Raw genomic sequence first — 14,309 nt, forward strand, 5'->3', positions numbered from 1 at the left:
TTACAGACGTATACACTCACAACATTTACATGTCATACAGACAATTAAAACAACAATAAAAACCCTTATACACTCATAACATTTACATGACATACAGACCATTAAAACAACAATAAAAACCCTTATACACTCACAACATTTACATGTCATACAGACAATTAAAACAACAGTAAAAACCCTAATCAAATTCATAATACAATATAAAAATACAAAATTATACAATATTTTAATAATATATCCCTATCAGACACATGCCTTTTCATCCATATATACCTATCTCTTTATCAGACACATACATTTTAATTTACGTGCACACTATCTATTAGGGAATGTCAATTTCTTTGGTTGAAAATGTATGTATGTATGTATGTATGTATGTATGTATGTATGTATGTATGTATGTATGTATGTATGTATGTATGTATGTATGTATGTATGTATGTATGTATGTATGTATGTATGTATGTATGTATGTATGTATGTATGTATGTATGTATGTATGTATGTATGTATGTATGTCAGCTCTGCTGACCCGAGGGTTAGCCATTTGGGGGGCAAGGGTTGTGTTTAAGTTATATGCATGGAGGCTAGGTTCTCCTAGATGGGTGCGTGTCAAGGGTGGGGGTGAGGGGCTGATTACAACCACCCCAAGGTGTCGTAGTAATTAGGTTTCGGTGAAGTGTTTTATTTAAAATAGATTATTTAAAAAAAAAATGTTGCATTACCGTGTTATGTATTATTGTACACATTAATTATTACAGTTAAAGATATGAGTATAAAAGTTATACATGATAGCTTAAACAGCTGTGCTGAAAATATAAAGTTCAGAAAATATGTGTCTGTGGGGGTCTGTGTGTGTGTGGGGGGGTGTGTGAATTCGGCCCCCTTTAGGTGTTAAAACACCCCATGGTGGCTAGAAGATTAACAGTTTAAGGGATCTACAGAGTTAGAGCAAAACTCTGTACAACATTATAGTCATAGCATATTTTCTAGTTCACACAATGGATGTGTTCACATGAACACAATTTAAACCAGGTACTAAAAATGTACGGATTAGATTCCAAGTCCAGTGTAACCTCAGACCTACTCATAATGGCTAAAGATAATAAAACATTCTATTATTCTAACCTATATGGGCTGATGTAACCCTAACTAACCTTACAGTCATGCATTTGTCCTAATAAACTAACCTACACTATAACATGCAACACTCTGATGAATATTGTTACACAGCTGACAGAGTTGTATTCCCCCTGATCACCTATCGTACAGAACTTGTAAGTAGTTTTGGATAAAAGCGTCAGATAAATGACTAAATGTAAATGTAAATGCTGTAATACCAACTATTTGACAGTTTGGGACACAGTGGTGACCATACAATAGAGATAGCTGTAGTTATTATCTCTTATTTCTTATTTTGTAAAACGAATACAATGTATTAAGATATAAATGTACCCTATATTCGAGTATTTGACAAGGTTAAGAGGTTACAGATCAGAGAAAGACTTTTGTCTTGTTTACATCAGAGTCCCCCATTTTCAATTAATCAGGGCCTATATGACATACATGACATACAGACAGACAGTACTGCTACATCCATACATTTAGGACATACCAGATTGCAAATACACCAGTGTTTGTGATACAAAACAACAAAAAGAGTGATAACTTGTAAGTGTGTGTCTGTGTGTGTATGTATGTGTCTGTCCAAGCTGTTTTAACTGTTTCAATAGGGTATTTCATATGTCTTAAATTAATAAATTAAGACTTATTTCTGGATATAGGTCACTTCAAAGCACTCTAGCTAAAGTTAACGGTCCATGAATGTCCATAGACTGGTTCAATGGTACACCTGTATTTATAAAGCATTTATAGGTCAACTACCGTTTTTACCACGGTTCAAACCTCAACATAACATCAAACCCAATTTATATGTCACAGTACCCCTGAAAATAGCACAGAGTTTGGGGGAAAAGGCCTTCATGTTCTATGATAGCTAAGCCTGTAAAGCAGGGCTATTCAACTGGCGGCCCGCGGGATGATTCTGACCGGCCCGCCAAAGATTACATGATAATAAAATTAAAAAAAAATAAAAAATAATATTTTTTTATATTTTTAACTTTTAACTTTTTTCTTTTCATGTCAACGTTAACACGCACCATTGAGCCAAAAGTCACTCAATTAATGACAGATTTCATTGATAAATTGAGGGAAAACTTTGCAAGTCGATTTGATGAATTTGACATGTCCAGAGAATTGATGCATTTTGTGAGCAACCCATTTGCCAATGTAGCTGCTATTTCCACAAAAGGACAAGAGTTCCTTGCATCACTTCACATTGATGAAGGTCTCCTGCAACTTGAAATAATTGACATGCAAGCATCATCTGCTCTGAAGCAGGCACTTGAGAATGAATCCACCACAACATTTTGTGTGAGGTTTGGTTGGTTCCCCGCCACACGCTCTCCTGAGGTATGGTGCTGATTGGTGCATTCCCTGCCACACGCTTTTTGAACGATTGCCACTTTCATCACGCAGCTGTCATAGTTTGTGATTAGCGCCCCAGAGGGCTTTATATACCAGGACCTTCCTTCTATCGTTGTCGGGTCGTTCTGGAATACAACTGCATTTGCCTGCTTTTCCCCATTGCTGTTCCTGGTCTACTTTCTCTCCAGGACCTTTCTGTGGAGAACCGCTGTGGAGAACCTTGTTCCCCGTTTGGAGCCGCGCCTCGTTTTGCCCGCTTTACGCGTTGCGCTTGGGTGAGTGGAACCAAACCCCTCTGGATTATTCTGATTGTGTGTCTTTGAAGAGACACTGAAGACTTCGTTTTGTTGCACTAACTCGGCTAAATTGTGTGTTGTGGGGAACACTGAGGACTGTCACTGTCAATTGGTTCTGGACCCAGCTAGGGAGGAGGGAACCACACTGCCTCTGTGTTTCGTTGGACTGTTTCTGATATCTCTCTCTCTCTCTCCGTTTTCCACCTTGAGTGAATGCTGGGAGTATCTGCAGAGCCGCTACAACGTCACATGCCAATTCCCCACCACTATCACCAGGAGGATTCTGCAGAGCGGCAGATGACTCTGCCGAAGGCAGTCTCCCCGTTTGTTTGATTATTGTACTTTATCCTTCTTTTGACTCTGTAAATAAATATGCCCTAGCATTTGGCTAACTCTGAACTTCCTGTCTGTGCCGTTGCGTTTGAGGTCGGTTACAAACCATAACATTACGACCCGACCATGACGACCTCAGCCGACACAGACAGGGTCAGAACAGCGTTGGCGGTCCAGATTGAGTTAACCAACGACCACAGCCTACAGCTAGGTGCGGCTGCGGCTGCTGTACAGGAGCTCCGAGACCAGGTCCTGCCTATTCAGGAGTCCCTGGGCTCTCTGGCTAGCCTGCAGACAGCCCAGGGTAATCAGCAGACTAATATTCTCCACCAATTACAAGCGCTGAGTGAAGCCGTTAACACCTTGCTTGTAACCCCACCTACTTCAGGAGCCTCGGCCGGAGCATCACCCGCAGCCGTGGCAGGCCCCACGCCTCCCGATCCCGCACCTCGGGAGCCCCGTCTCTCCGAACCACGGTTGTTCGATGGTAACTTCGAGGATTGTGACACATTCATCATGCAATGTGAGTTGGTTTTTCGTCATCAACCCAGCCGATTCACTTCAAGGGGAGCCCGAGTGGCTTACATGACTAACCTGCTCTCAGGCCGGGCAGCCCAGTGGGTTACTGCCTCCTGGGCAATGGGGGCTGATTTCTGTTTTTCCTACCCAGACTTCGTGGCTGAGCTCCGCAGGGTTTTCCACCACCCAGCCCGTGGCCAGGACCCTGGAGCTCGGTTGGGCACCTTCCGGCAGGGCAGTGGCGGGGTCACCGACTACGTGCTGGAGTTCAGACTGGCGGCAACGGAGAGCGGTTGGAACGATCAAGCGCTTCGTCTCACCTTCATGAGGGGGCTCAACGACGCTGTCAGGGACCAGCTCGCGACCCGTGAGGAACCTGAGTCCCTCGAAGACCTATTCAGCCTCGCCATTCGCATCGACGGACGCCTCCAGGAGAGAAGACGTGAGAGAACCTGACAGGGACCTCCAGAGGTTCCCCAGACCCCCCGTACTCGTGACGGTACTGCGGTCCGCCCTGCTCCCAACTCGACTGGTGGTTCCTTCCCCTCCCGTTCGGTGCCCGGGGAGGAACCCATGCAGCTGGGACGTTCACATCTTAGCCAAGCTGAACGGGAGGCGAGGTTCAGGTCCGGCCTTTGCCTCTACTGCGGTCGGGATGGACACCGTATCGCCAACTGCCCCACCCGGCCAAAAGACCAGGCTCGCCGGGACCCCGGGAGATCCTGGTGAGCCGTTTTTCTCGTTCCCAGAGCCGTGCACCACATAGCCGTCTGATGAGCGTCACCCTGGCCTGGGCGGACCAACGGGCCACGGTGGAGGCACTAATTGACTCGGGTGCTGACGAGAGTTTCCTAGACTTCGAGTTTGCTACCCGGGCCAACATTCCACTAGAGGACCTCGTGAGGCCATTGGAGGTGTTCGCATTGGACCAACACCGCCTGGCTGACATCACTCAACGCACCTGTCCTGTCCTGCTCACCATTGCTGGTAACCACGTTGAGAGACTCCATTTTTTTATCACCAGATCCCCTCTTGTCCCAGTAGTCCTGGGCCGGCCCTGGCTCGCGCTGCACGAGCCCCACATCGCCTGGTCCTCCGGTACCATCAGGGGGTGGAGCTCCTCCTGTCATGCCCAGTGTCTTCAGGCGGCGTCCTGTCCCTCGCCCCGGAGATCCGTTTGTGAGCCGCCTCCGGACCTCTCGACCATACCCCCCGAGTACCACGACCTCGAGGAGGTTTTCAGTAAGTCCAGGGCTCAGGCCCTTCCGCCTCACCGGCCTTACGACTGTGCCATCGACCTCCGCTCAGGGGCTCCCCTTCCCGGCAGCCGCCTCTACAGTCTGACCGTCCCTGAGAAGGCAGCGATGGATCAATATATCTCTGAGTCCTTGGAAGCAGGACTCATTCGGCCTTCCTCCTCCCCGGTGGCGGCCGGTTTCTTCTTTGTTGGGAAGAAGGACGGAGACCTTCGACCCTGCATCGACTATCGCCAGCTCAACGAGATCACCATTAAGAACAAGTACCCTCTTCCTCTCATGAACTCCACCTTCGAGCCTCTCACCCAGGCTACCGTCTTTACCAAGCTGGACCTCCGGAGTGCCTACCATCTGGTCCGTATCCGAGAGGGCGATGAGTGGAAGACCGCCTTCAAGACTCCCAGGGGCCACTACGAGTACCTGGTAATGCCGTTCGGCCTCACCAATGCTCCGGCGGTATTCCAGGCGCTCATGAACGACGTCCTTCGTGACATGCTGGAGGAGTTTGTGGTAGTATACCTAGACGACATCCTCATTTTCTCCAAGACCCTCGAGGAACACATCCAGCATGTCCGCCGTGTGCTGGAGCGCCTCCTCCACAATCGGCTCTTCGTCAAGGCAGAGAAGTGCCGATTCCACTCCGACTCCGTCGATTACCTGGGCTTCATCGTGGAGAGAGGCTTGACCCGAGCTGACCCTCGCAAGATCCGGGCCGTGGAGGAGTGGCCGGAACCCACCTCTCGGAAGGAGTTACAGAGCTTCCTCGGGTTCGCCAACTTCTACCGAAGATTCATCCGGAACTACAGTCAGGTGGCGGAACCGCTTACCAGGCTGACCTCTCCCGCCCTGCCATTCGACTGTCCCCAGCGGCGTGTGCTGCGTTCCGCTCCCTCAAGAAGAGGTTCACTTCCGCCCCGATCTTGCTCCATCCAGACCCCAAGAGACAGTTCATCGTAGAGGTGGACGCCTCGGATACTGGACTAGGAGCTATCTTATCCCAGCGGTCAGCAACGGACCAGAAGGTACATCCGTGCGCCTTCTACTCGCGTCGTTTCCTCCCTGCCGAGAGGAACTACGACATCGGCAATCGGGAGCTGCTGGCGGTTGTGGCTGCCTTGGAGGAGTGGCGTCATTGGCTAGAGGGGGCCGAGGAGCCATTTACCATTTGGACGGACCACAAGAACCTGACGTACATCCGTGCTTCCAAGCGCCTCAATGGCCGGCAGGCAAGATGGGCCAGCTTCCTCAGTCGGTTCGACTTCTCGCTGACGTTTCGCCCTGGTTCCCGCAACACGAAGGCCGACTCCCTGTCCCGGTTACACTCCAAGGGGGCTCCAACCACTGAGGACCCGACTCCCATCCTCCCAGAGGCCAGGGTGGTAGGAGTAGTCACCTTGGGCATCGAGGGGGTGGTAAGGCGTGCCCTACGCTTCCATCGCGCTCCAGGCAATGTACCGGTTCATCGTCTCTTCGTCCCCGACTCAGTCCGGTCCTGGGTCCTCCAGTGGGGCCATACCAGCCGGTTCGCCTGCCACCCAGGCGTTCATCGCACGTTCTCCTTCCTGGCTCGTCGATTCTGGTGGCCCACCATGAGGAACGACGTCAAGGAGTTCGTACTGGCCTGCGCAGTCTGCGCCCGCAGCAAGGCCTCCCACCAGGCACCCTCCGGGCTATTGCAGCCGCTTCCCATTCCGAGCCGCCCTTGGTCCCATGTGGCGTTGGACTTCGTCACGGGTCTTCCTTCTTCCCAGGGGAACACGTGCCTACTGACCGTGGTGGATCGGTTCAGCAAGGGGGTTCACCTCGTGGCCCTTCCCAAGCTTCCCTCGGCGGCCGAGACGGCGGACCTCCTGACACGCCACGTGTTTCGCCTCCATGGGTTTCTCCAGGACGTCGTCTCGGACCGGGGGCCCCAGTTCACTTCCCAGGTATGGCGGGCTTTTTGCAAGGGATTGGGGGCAACGGTCAGTCTTTCCTCTGGTTATCATCCCCAGACTAACGGACAAACGGAGAGGATGAACCAGAGTGTGGAGTCTGCTCTTCGGTGTGTGGCTGCCGAGAAACCCGCTTCTTGGAGCCGTTTCCTTCCCTGGGTCGAGTACTCCATCAACTCCATGGTCAGTTCCGCCACCGGCCTCTCACCCTTTGAGGTATCCCTGGGCTACCAACCCCCTCTTTTCCCTGCACAGGAGTCGGAGGTTGCAGTTCCCTCCGTACAGGACCACCTCAACCGGTGCCGTCGGGTCTGGGAGATCACCAGGACTGCGCTGCTCCGGTCATCGGAGCGCGCCAGTCATGGGGCTGACCGGCGCCGGGTCCCTGCGCCGACGTACCACCCTGGGCAGAGGGTGTGGCTTTCCGCAAGGGACCTTCCGCTTCGGTCCTCGGCCAAGAAGCTTAACCCCCGGTTCGTCGGTCCTTTTGAGGTTCTGAAGGTACTCAGTCCGGCGGCGGTGAGTCTTAAGCTTCCTGCGTCCATGCACATTCACCCCGTTTTCCATGTGTCCCGGGTTAAGCCTGTCTCTCTCAGTCCCCTGATGCCTCCTGCTCCGGAACCACCTCCTCCCGTGATGGTGGACGGTCACCCCCAGTGGCAGGTCCGCCGGTTGATGGGCGTTCGACGGCGGGGTCGGGGGTTCCAGTACCTGGTGGACTGGGAGGGGTATGGCCCGGAGGAACGGAGCTGGGTCTCCCGCCAGCTCATCGTGGATCCCGGCCTAATCACCGACTTCCATCGTGCCCATCCGGGCGAGCCGGGTCGGGCTGGTCGCCGGGTGGCTCCCGTGGAGGGGGGGGTACTGTGGGGTTTGGTTGGTTCCCCGCCACACGCTCTCCTGAGGTATGGTGCTGATTGGTGCATTCCCCGCCACACGCTTTTTGAACGATTGCCACTTTCATCACGCAGCTGTCATAGTTTGTGATTAGCGCCCCAGAGGGCTTTATATACCAGGACCTTCCTTCTATCGTTGTCGGGTCGTTCTGGAATACAACTGCATTTGCCTGCTTTTCCCCGTTGCTGTTCCTGGTCTACTTTCTCTCCAGGACCTTTCTGTGGAGAACCGCTGTGGAGAACCTTGTTCCCCGTTTGGAGCCGCGCCTCGTTTTGCCCGCTTTACGCGTTGCGCTTGGGTGAGTGGAACCAAACCCCTCTGGATTATTCTGATTGTGTGTCTTTGAAGAGACACTGAAGACTTCGTTTTGTTGCACTTACTCGGCTAAATTGTGTGTTGTGGGGAACACTGAGGACTGTCACTGTCAATTGGTTCTGGACCCAGCTAGGGAGGAGGGAACCACACTGCCTCTGTGTTTCGTTGGACTGTTTCTGATATCTCTCTCTCTCTCTCTCCGTTTTCCACCTTGAGTGAAAGCTGGGAGTATCTGCAGAGCCGCTACAACGTCACATGCCAATTCCCCACCACTATCACCAGGAGGATTCTGCAGAGCGGCAGATGACTCTGCCGAAGGCAGTCTCCCCGTTTGTTTGATTATTGTACTTTATCCTTCTTTTGACTCTGTAAATAAATACGCCCTAGAATTTGGCTAACTCTGAACTTCCTGTCTGTGCCGTTGCGTTTGAGGTCGGTTACAAACCATAACATTTTGGATAAAGTGTATTCATGTCAAGACATTCCCCAAAATAAAAACGCTGGCAATATCTGTGCTAACAATGTTTGGCTCAACATACACCTGTGAATCCAGTTTCTCTCACATGAATGCCATTAAAACAAGCAACCATGCCTCCTTGACAAATGAGCATTTGTATCACTGTTTGCGGGTAGCCCTCACTTCCTATGAACCCTCTTTCTCTGCCATTGCCCAGTCAAAGAAGTGCAATCGCTCTCATTAGATGTGTGTATGTAGGCTAGGCCTGTCTGCCCCCCACCCCCCTGATGTTTGAGAGTTAAGAGTCGACAATAAGTGCTAATAAGATGCTGTGATTTGCTGTTGTTGCACAGACATGAAGCACTTTTTCATAAGCTCAGCTGCACTATAAATGTGTTTTTTTGTTCAAGTGTTGATGTTAGAATGTTCAGATGCACATCATGCACTTGTTTGTTTTTTATTTTATTTTTATATTGAAATGTTGAAGAGGAGATGTTGCAGTTGTTGCACAGTCATAAATGAAGCACTTTTTGCAGGAGATGTTGCAGATGTGGCACATAAATTAAGCACTTTTTTTGAAAAGTATACTACTTTTGCAATGTAGTTAAATAAAAGTTGTGAAAATGTGGTTGCGTGTTGTGTCAAGCGTACATATATTCATAGCACGGGGAGGCGCCGTGGCAGGCCGGCCCCTGGCCCCTTGGGTTTCTGACAATGTGGCCCCCTGAACAATTTAGTTGAATAGCCCTGCTGTAAAGGATTAAAAAAAAATATTTGAATATGCAGGCCCTCAATAACATATCTGATTTTAAAGTTCCAAATTAAGGGCATTTTAAAGAATGAGACCATTCAATATAGTTTGCTTCACTGCATAAAGGCCTCTGCATGCTACAGCAAATTCAAAGCAACTTCGACACAACATCGACAAAGCAACGGTGTTGCAGACACTCTACCTTTATGCTTCTGCAAAATCAACGCGCAGCCTATGTAACATTGTACCCCGTACGTAGCTAGGTTCCCTAGATAGATGACGCTTCCCTTCTCAACCAACCCATTGATAAAAGCAGAAAAATAAGCATAATTTTTACTTCCGGGCGGGGGGTTTCAAAATAAAAGAGCGAGTCTAAAAGCACCGTAAATACGTTTATTTTTTACAATATCTAACGTTACACGAACCTAAACTAATCTAAAGTTAGTTTAGGTTTGTGTTAACGTTAGATTATGTACAAAATAAACGTATTTACGGTGCTTTTAGTCGTCGCTCTTTTATTTTGAAATTCCCCGACCGGAAGTATTATAGTGTCTGTTGCTAGCAGCTTAACCTTTGTCAGCCGGTTCTTTGCTTTTTAACGTAACTTCATTCGTTTCCAATGGAGAGGAGAGAAAGACCGGCTCACATGCAGCTCAAACTACCTATTGGAATAAATTGATTGATTGATGTTTAACTTGTCCCTGTGTGTGTCCAGTCATTTCGACTAGCAAACGTTGTATTTAACGTTAAAGTTACCTCAGGATACCATTGTATTTAGTTGGTTAGCTATGCAGCTAATGTGGATAGCATTTTGTATAGCACCAATGCTAGCTGGCTGGCTACAGCTTTATTTACTAAATTATGGAGGCTTTTTTATCGTCAAGGTAAGAGAGGATTTGTCATGATCAACTGAAGGCGTATGCTATGGAACAATATGTGCTTGGGTTTTCAGAAAAAGGCCAGCTATGTGACGCTAATTATTTAGCATCAACGCTGGCTGGCTACAACAATGGCGGATGGTATTCTCTGCGATACCTATATTATTCTATGACAGCCCCGCCCCCATTCGCTAACCAACCAATCACTGCTACGCAATATCAACGCAACGGTTGTTTAGGTTAGATTTTGGAGACATGTACGCAGATTCCTCGCAACACAGTCTACAAGACCCTAAACAACAACCGCGCTGAAATCGCGCTGATGTTGTGTTGAAGTTGCTTTGAAGTTGCTGTAGCATGTAGAGGCCTTAACGTGGTGTTATATTTTATATTTTTGGCCTGACCATCTCTCCCATACCAACCTCCTGCAAATCATTACCTTCCATCCTCTTTTTATCCCCCCAAAACCCATTCAATATAGTTTGCTCCACCTCAAATGTAACCCCAGGGCCCACTTTGCCTTTTTTTTATGTATCAGTCTGCTTTTTGTGTATTTTTAGGTGTTTGTTGTTGCTGTCATTTGGAGGCCAGGTCTAGCTCGGAAAAAAGGGATCTATGATCTCAAATGACTACTTGGTAAAAGGTATAGCAACTGTCATGCAGGAATTGCAACTCTAATGTGCTACACACATGTAAAACAGACATAATATTGCAAACATTATAGTTCTAAACAGTGTATTACAAAATCTTTGTATCTACTATAGACAATTTGCAGTTATATCTGTCACCTGAAAATGTACATTGGTACATGTAAAAAACATGAGTTTCAAGTTTCATTAATAGTTGTCATACAGAAGTACAGAATACTTTTATACAAAATGCTTCTTTCTGCTATGCTCCAGAGACTGTGCTAGGCAAGAGATAAGTATGAAATAAAATAGTATAGCATGTAAAATAGAAGTAAAACTAGAAGTCATGTAGACACAGTGTTCAGTATATACATATGTACAATGTTCGATGCAGAATAGAAGTAACTGAGTTACCATACAATATACAAGATACTATGCAATACTAATATACAATACTATATAGTGCAAAGCAGAAATGGGGGTGAGGTACAATTTAGGCACAATTTACAGTAAGGTGTACACAGGTATGAGGTGTGTAAATCCATTACCAATTAATATAAAATGTGTTTAGGTGTTCTAAAGTATGGAGAGTGGGTGCTGCAGTGTGTTGTTTTGTTTAAAATGAGTGTGTGCGTTTGGATGTGTGTGTTGTGAGCAGTGTTGGGACTAACGCGTTACAAAGTAACGCGTTACAGAAACGAAGTTACTTTTTGCCGCAACTAGTACTCTAACGCATTACTTTTGAAATTCAGTAACGCTACTTACGTTACTGAATGGTTCGTCACTGCGTTATTTGCGTTATATACGCGTAGATTGATAGCGAGCGGTAGTGATTATTATTATCCTCATCCCCACCCGCGTAGAATGATACGAGGCGAGTCTGGCCACTGGCCAATCAGAAGTGCGCAAACCAGATGCGGCTACGGAAAGAAATAGACCCTCTCTATTGTAAACAAAACAAACGCTCGCTATGAATCCACATAAAAAGAACGCAGTAACAAACTAACAAACCATTTAGCAACTACTTGGAGAGATAATTAATATACAACATGGAAACGAGATAAAGAACATGTTTGAGGCGCTGCTGGAGTCGACTAACGTAACGTTACTACATCTCGACCACCGCAGACTTTGGTGAGTGCAACTGAAACTCAAGTTGATCAACGGATTTTGACTGTACGAAATCTGCCAGGGAATCTCATAATACTAATCAAACAATATAAATAGTCCTTTCATGCACAATTGATATCCTAACTATTCTAACGTTGCAATGCTTTGATTGATATCTTAAACAACGTTGCAACTTGCAAGATGGTGAATGAATGAATGAATGAATGAATGAAAACTTTATTTAACAGATTGCAGAATGGGTACAATACAGTACGGCTCAATACATACAATTGTTAAGGGGATGCAGACCTGAGAAAGACGTTTGTCTTGTTTCCATCAGGGTCCCCCATTTTCAATTCATATAGACATTTATGACATACACAACATACATGAGATTTATGGCATAGGGACATATAGGTATTTAGTACTGATACATTTGTGACATAAACGGTATTCAAATATACAGTACTGTTACCCGTAGGGCGTTCCACATTGTTGTGGCATAATTGCGAAACGTGTTTAGTCCCTTGTTTGAGCCGAATCTGGGTTTTACATGATTTGTGGAGCTCCCTCTGGTGTAGTGGTTGTGGTATTCACTGACCTTTGGGAAGTATTTTGACATGTACATGGGTACCCCGGTCGTATAGTGTATCTTGTAGACCAGGCCCATTGCAAGTTGCTGTACTCTGTCGTCTACTCTAAGCCATCCTAGGTTGTCAAAGTGGGCAGGGGTGAGGTGGGTTCAGGTCAAGTAGTAGTCTGACCAGTTTGTTTTGTGATGTTTGTAATTTTGTTTTAAGCGCCTTTGAGGTGCTTTGGTACCATGAGGTGCAAGCATAGTCGTAGTATGAATGAATGAATGAATGAAAACTTTATTAACAGATTGCAGAATGGGTACAGTACAGTACAGCAGTACAGTTCAAGTAACCTTGAATTATAATGGTTATAATGAAACGCTCCGGCGACATCAAGGCTGTTCCTTCAACCGCCGCACTTCTTATTATATCGACTCGGGACAACATTTGTTTGTGTCAGATTTGTGTTTGTATCTAGACCACATTGCTTAGCAGAGTTCGGTGATGTGAATGGAAACTGTCAAGTTGATCAACCGATTTTGAATACTATCTGGGGCATGGGACTCGGGAGCAATCTTTTTTTTTTATTTATTTTTTTAAATAACGAAATAGTTACTTTTCACAGTAACTCATTACTTTTGGGTGTAAGTAACTAGTACAGTAACGAAGTTACTTTGAAATGAAGTAACTAGTAAAGTAACTGAGTTACTATTTTTCAGTAACTAGCACAACACTGGTTGTGAGTGCATTTGATGGTTGTTGCATAGGGTATTTTGTTCGTTACGTGATAACACATAATCCTATTGAATTCTGAATTTTTTGTTTATTGGTTGAGTGTCAATGATACATTTAAAACAAACATAACAACCTAGTTTTTTTTACCTGTTTACACAATGATAAGAAAAGAGGTTAAATAAAAAAAGTCTTTCATTACAGATGTATTTTAGAAGTTTAGTACGGTGACCTGCATTACACAGCATGAAATATTCAATCAACACAAAAGTGACAGTCGAAGGAAATCCAAGATATTGTATGAGGTGTTTTTAAAGGGGGCGAATGAACTATTTTTAGTAGATTGAGTCAATAGTCAGAAGGATCTCTGCATGTAGGAGGATAATGCTAATTTGTCAGGGGGTTGACATATATCACCCCCATGACACCTCACTCCTTTGTAAGACAAACAGCTTTGGTGCTGTAATTACAATGATTAGACTCGTTTTTCTGTTTCCATTTTTATCAGGATGTAAGGGATACAAAATCTATAATCTATATAATAATAATAAACTGTATATGTATACCACCTGTCATGCAAGAATTGCAACTCAAAAAGGGGTCACAGCTGTAAAGCAGACGTAGCCATAACGTATGCATAGATAATGTGCACAAAAGAGTAACACAGTAACTACACAAATAAAATCAGCATTAAATAGTCCAGATAAGGTCTAGAACATTCAAATCTATTATTTTTGGTATTTAGTATAGACAATTTGTATTTATATCGTTGTCATATGAAAACATGGATGCATCAGATTTAGCAGAAACTAGTTTCCATCTGTACACAGAGAACATGATATCACATAATCCTAGTGAATTCAGATTTTTTATTGAGTGTCAATGATACACTTAAAACAGACATGTCAACCTAGTTTTTTTTTTTTTTTACCTGTTTACACAATGATAAGGTAAAAACAAAGTGCTTCAATACAGATGTATTTTTTATAAGTTTAGTATGATCAAACCCCAAAGGTATTTTCTTTTACCTGTTCTAAGATACATTATACATTTCTGAATTACTTTGCAGAACAGCATCTAGTTAAAATAGTTTTTAGCCACACTAAATAATAAGAAAGCCCCCTGAGTAGTACTTTATGC

This window comes from Notolepis coatsorum (genome assembly GCF_963971535.1).
Source record: "Notolepis coatsorum genome assembly, chromosome: 7".
NCBI classification, from domain to species: Eukaryota; Metazoa; Chordata; class Actinopteri; order Aulopiformes; family Paralepididae; genus Notolepis; species Notolepis coatsorum.